The 6,095-nt window shown below is 29.6% G+C and overlaps 1 long non-coding RNA gene across 1 annotated transcript; it reads left to right on the top strand.

Moving 5' to 3' along the window:
• Nucleotides 1–4,141: 4,141 nt before the first annotated feature.
• LOC146997402 (uncharacterized) lies at nt 4,142–5,779 on the top strand. The gene is made up of 2 exons (XR_015041402.1): nt 4,142–4,520; nt 5,557–5,779. It is a non-coding gene; the product is annotated as an uncharacterized LOC146997402 (long non-coding RNA).
• Nucleotides 5,780–6,095: the final 316 nt, after the last annotated feature.

Genomic DNA, 6,095 nt, shown 5'->3' with positions numbered 1-6,095 from the left:
TTTCTGAGATTCAAAATTTTGAAAGTAACGATAAAAACTACCTCCAAAGTTAACATACTACACGAAAAGCACAATCAAAATCCTTGACAGCCACATGCTTTACCAGAAAACATTTGACTGCAAATCCACACAAGAACTATCAGAAACGCCCTTCTTCGTCCGAGTTCTCATAGCAGCTCCGAATTTCGGACTCCGTTTTAAAAGTCCACAGAAATTCCTAAAATGCACTTCAATCCTCATAAACACACCCGTGAAAAAAAGACTCATTAACAACTCCAACAACGTACCTTTTAATACTAAATTTACTTTATACACAATCTAAAATACGCGATTGAAATCTTGCCACCACGTCTATCATTGTAACATAGGCCATTTCAAAACATGCACGACATGGACCAACGAGCAATTAAACCACTCCAGCAAAAGATTTTTCAATGTCAACAGGGTTGCCATACAACACGCAATTGCGCCAAAAGCCAGCGCAGAACACATATCGCCACATTTGGTGATATTAGGGCGTATATAACAATAGAGCCAGACTAAGTTTAGAATTTTTTCCTATAAGCGCATAAATACTTCCTATTGCTTGAATTTTCTTTTTCATATATTTTAGGGGCGAATTCAAGTGCAACGCTCTGATAAATTGCAAATGTTAGCTCGCAAGAGGCGTTCCTGCTATCGTCTGCTAAAGTCGAATTCAAGTGCAACGCTTTACCGCTCTGGTAACTGATGACGTCAAAATTGCAATGGGGAGCTGGTTTGCTCTCGTGCCAGGAGAGCTTGTCCGATAAACTACATCAATATCCAATGAGACTGCGTGTCGATGTAAACAAAAAACATCAGTTCCCATGATTTCTCTGAGCTTTTGGTCAAGTGTTTACTGCGTTGTAGTGTGGTGTAACGAATTGTTCCAGTCCTGAAAACGAAAGAAATATATTTCTTTTAATGTGTACAACTTTATTTACTTTATCCCATAAAAAATTCCCCCCAAAGTAATCTACAGCAACAGGTATGTGTAAAATATATTTTACTTTTCAGACAAAAATCCTTGCTTTTTCAAATATAAACCACATTTTTTTCCCATTTTCAAATTACAGCATTTGGTTTTAATTCTTCTAATAGTAAGTTTAATTTAAAATTCAAATTTGTGTTATATTTTTATTGTTTAATGCAGGTGCATGATTCTTCAGTGACAGTAGGCATGTTTACCATATGAAAATTAACTAGTTCTTGAATTATATAGTAATTAATAAGCCCATATATCTACAAGCAGATAAGCCAGCTGAACACCGCTATCCCAGTCTCTCTTTAAATCCAGGTGAAAAAGCTGGCTGCATGAGTGTTTTCTTCATTTTTTCAATGTATAACATGAATACTAAGTTTTCCTTAGTCTTCCACGCAGGCATTCCTTCCCTTAGACATTCATTATGTGATGAAACAGTTAAGAGCAATTTTTAGATTTATATTGTACATCGTTGGGAAAATATAAAAATGAAATTAAAGGTATTTCAATGTAATACAATAAATAAAAAATTATATGAAACCCTGATAATTCTAATGTGATATTAATGTAATATATACATCCAGAGTAAAGGTTAATTTATAAATTATGCTTTGTGTTCTGCTCATTATATTGTGCATTTACAGTACACTTTCTGCTTCTTAAGTGAAAGTTTGGACCCATTCTCATTTGATATCAGTTATGTTCAGATTTATTTATTTCATAAAATTTCAAAAAACAATTTTTGGCTATTAAAAGCTACAAGTGCAGAAACAAAAGCTTAATTTCTTTACTGTAACTGTGTCATGCTTCTCTGCTGATAATGAAAGTCGTCTTTTAATAAGATTTCTTTCATTGCATATATTAATTATATCTTTTACCATACTGGTTGCCATCTTTCATTGTGCATTCTTCAATATTTTTTGGTACTTAACGTATTAACACAAACACCGGGATCAGTTTGGTGGTCTTTATAAAAGAAAAGAGAAAAATACTTATCAGGAGAAGTACGTTGTTTTTGCAGCTTGCTTTTAGCATAACCAAACTATCAATATTTACCTAAGTTGGCAAAATGTTATCAACATATCAAAGGAAAAAACATTTAACAAATTTTAAAATACTAATTTGAATTATTAAATAAAAATTATATGATAGTTTAAAAAAATATATTTTCCACAAATTTTTTGTCTAAATTTTGAGCACTTGTGCCAAGTGATCTGTTTTCACTTAAAAAAAAAAAAAAATTAAAAAAAAAATCAGAGAATTACATAAACTTGATACTGCAGGCCTTGTCTATGTACCAAATTCATCTGATAGTTGTTTCCATTAGAAATTTTTGTACTAAAATGTTCTATTCCTGCAGAACTATTAACACAGCTTCGTCTTTTGATGGTAAGCTCCACAAGCAGTATTTTAAATCTGAAATTAATCTAAAACAACTATTCATATCTAAAATCCATTGGAACTTGAAATACAACATAAGAAACACATATGAAAATGGTGACATTGCTTGAATGAAAAATTGTCATGAGCATGTTACCTGAAAAATTTTGATACATAATCGTTGTCAGAGTTTGGCACATTTTTGAAAATTTGGTAACTTTTATTAAGCTGGTTTCAATAATATGCAAATATCTTTTATTCTTATGATTGCTTCATTGTATACTTTTTCCCTTTCCCTAGAGTGCAGTACAATACCACAAGTTTTCCAGCCAAATGCGGTATGCATTTCAAGTTTCTATACATTTATATAAATTTTAAGAGAGTAAAATATTGACAAAAACTGCATTAAGTTTTCAACTCTTGTTTTGTTTTTCATTAAAAATTTGCTACCATTATGTATAATTCATTTTTTAATGTAAATGTTTTTAAGTATTTGTAGGATAAAGGCAAATTACACTTATTCATTCTTTCTTTGATATAATACATAATGTATGTAGTACAGTCAAAAGTCGTTAATTCGGACACCCATAATCCGGAATGATCTATAATCCGGACCTCAAAGCTACAAACTTTCTGCGCATGCGTAGCGTTCACGCATGCGCAAAGGCATTTACGATAGCGCATAAGACCCTTACAGCTGCAAATATGTTTGTGCGCATGCGCGTTTAATGTGTAACGGAGTTATACGCTAAGCTAAAGTTATCTAATTCAGTTAATGTTGCAGATTGCGTTGTTCCTTAATCTTCGAATTGGATTCGGCTTATTATTTTTTGCAGACTGTTAGAGCAATTTTATAAAAGTAAGCTTGAACTTTCGATTATGTCAAATAGAATTTCCGATATATATTTACTACAAAGCGAAAGTATGTTTTGAAATCCGAAATCTGTTCATCAATTTCACGCTGCTCTGCGGCAGAGGGGGGGCAGAAACGTCATTATTAGATTATGATAGATTAGAAAGATTATGTCAAATAGAATTTCCGATATATATTTACTAATATGTAATTTGTATCTACAAAGCGAAAGTATGTTTTGAAATCCGAAATCTGTTTATCAATTTCACACCGCGGATTGGAAGTTGATCTGTCAGCACTATCCTTATCTTCAGAGCAGATGTTTTTATTTTATTTGGTTTATAATTCCGTAATAAGTGTAGTATTTCATCTCGATATACTCCGTCTTTGATATGATTTAAATTAAGTTCCTCGTCATTATAATTCGCTTCCGATAGTGAAAAAAGTGACCCAGAGGTTATTGAAAACGAAAACATTTCGATTGACAAATTAGTCGGTATTCTCAACACAGCAATTATAGGACTTCAACAGCGGAACTTTGTAACTAAACAAGAAATTATGTCTGTTTAATAGAATTAAAGAGAAATTATTATCACATGAAACGAAGCAACTTACACTGAAGGAAATGTTTAATAAAGTAAACAAATAAATATTAAGCTTTTTCTTTTTGTAAATTTTGATACCCTTTAGATCATAATTGTTCTTTATTTCATAAATTACGGTTTCATATTTTTAATTTTGTAATTTCTGCATGCCATCTTACCAGATTTAAACTGATGATCTATAATCCGGAAAAATCGATAATCCGGAATCGCCGAAGTCCCGACGAGTCCGGATTAACGGCTTTTGACTGTAATAATACATGTAGCTCTTTACCTGAAATTAATGTTTGTCAAAATGTTGTGCATAAATTAGAAGTATGCATGTTTCTCTTAAGTCAGTTATGTTTCAGGAACTATCTTTAATGAATTGTATAGAAAATTGTGGACGAGGTGTTAGGTGTACAGGAACGTGGTATATTATAAACATGTATAGTATCTCATAGTATATAAACTCATAACTTTGATTATGCAGTATGCTTTGTATATTATTTCTGAAAGCATGTATATTTCAATCAAGATTGTTGAGTAAACTTTTCTTGCTTTATGCTATCTCTGAAAGCATGTATATTTCAGTCAAGATTGTTGAGTAAATTGTGCTTATTTTATGCTTTTTTCTTTTTTACATTAGAAAATTCCACACCTTTATCACGAGGAAATCTGCAATGGCATTTAGGAATGACAAGTTTGTATCTATTACATAAAATCTAATGTTTTCTGCATTCTTCTTTTCCTTTTTCTCCCAACACAAAAACTTTAATGGTATAAATCAGCAGTTTTCAACCTTTTGACTGTAGTGTACCATCTAAGCAAAAACTGAAAAACATTAAGACTACCACTAATTTTCCAATGATTATTTTTCAATTCCTCAATAGAAATATTAAAAACATATATATATATATATATATAATATATATTTCCATTTGCACACTCTTTGTATTAAATATGTACACATAATGAACTATTAGATTAAAAACTGATGATTACTTAATTATCAAAATTAAATTTAATTAAATTAATTATTCACTTGATTATCAAAATTTCAGTTATAATACTTTAATATTTAATTTCTTTATGTCTGCTCTTATTTCATTTAATGGTAAATTAGGATCCACTTTTTATTTTGATGAGTATTTATATTTCAAAAAATCATTTTTCACACAAACAGGTTGTGCGAAAAGACAATACAAATTTGATAGCTTTATTTGAAATGCCTTTAAATTCTTTTTTTCGGTTCAGCCAAAAGTTAACAAGTGTGTCATTTTCCAAATCTTCAAGTCAATTTCGATCAAAGGAAATTTCTATTAACTATTCTTTTCTTTATGAGATTTTTGAATTTCATAGTTAAAAATATTTTGTTTCTTTGCATACCACCGGCTGAGAACTGCTGGTATAAATTAATTATAACAGATGTAAATTAATATTTCTCATACAAAAGAGTTATTTCAATTCTTTATTGCGAACATTATATACAGAGTATGTCTTTTATTAACAACAAGATTTTAAGAATTTAAAATAATAATCATTAAATCCTTTTGATCTATAAACAGTCTTAAAAATTATAAAGGGAAAAAATTGAAAGTTAAAGACATCAATATTATGAATTGTTCCTTTTTAGAGAAGTTTCATTGTTTAATTAATTATAAAAAGTGTTTTACATTATGAAATATAAAAATTAAGAATATTTGAATTTGAATGAATATTTTAAAATTTTCCCTCAGATAGAAGCTCAACTATTCGAAGCAGGAGACCGAAGAGAAAAAAGGAAGAGAGATGATATTACAGCTGCAGAAAAGGAAATAATTAAAACGCAGAAGAATATATTAATGTACTGTGTGAAATATGTGACTTGTATAAGCAATCAGTTGCAAATCAGTCTGCTGTCATAGAAAATCAAAATATAATTATTAATTTATTAAAAAAATAAATCATGCATTTCAAATATTACAGTGTTTTCATTCTTGTATGTATTTCTGCAGTGTGGGATTCATATTTTAATTGTAAAATTTACTACTTTCTTAATTTTATAAAATTTTGTGATTATAAAAATTATTTAAAAGAAATTCACAAATCCATTATATGACATAAACATTATAATAATTCTAATACCACTATTATAAGTCTCGTGAAAATATTTATGCATTTTACACAGCAATTATCTTTTTCCTGGAGGAAAATGGGAATAAGACCTGTAAGAATCTTTAGTCAATGTATTACAAATTTTAATTTTCAGATATAACACGAAATGAATTAAATTGTT

Source organism: Stegodyphus dumicola, chromosome 5, assembly GCF_044657685.1.
Source record: "Stegodyphus dumicola isolate Sdum_Otavi_A_Nest chromosome 5, ASM4465768v1".
Classification (NCBI taxonomy): Eukaryota; Metazoa; Arthropoda; class Arachnida; order Araneae; family Eresidae; genus Stegodyphus; species Stegodyphus dumicola.
Note: the sequence above shows the minus strand (reverse complement) of the source record. Positions and strands in the feature narration are given on the sequence as shown.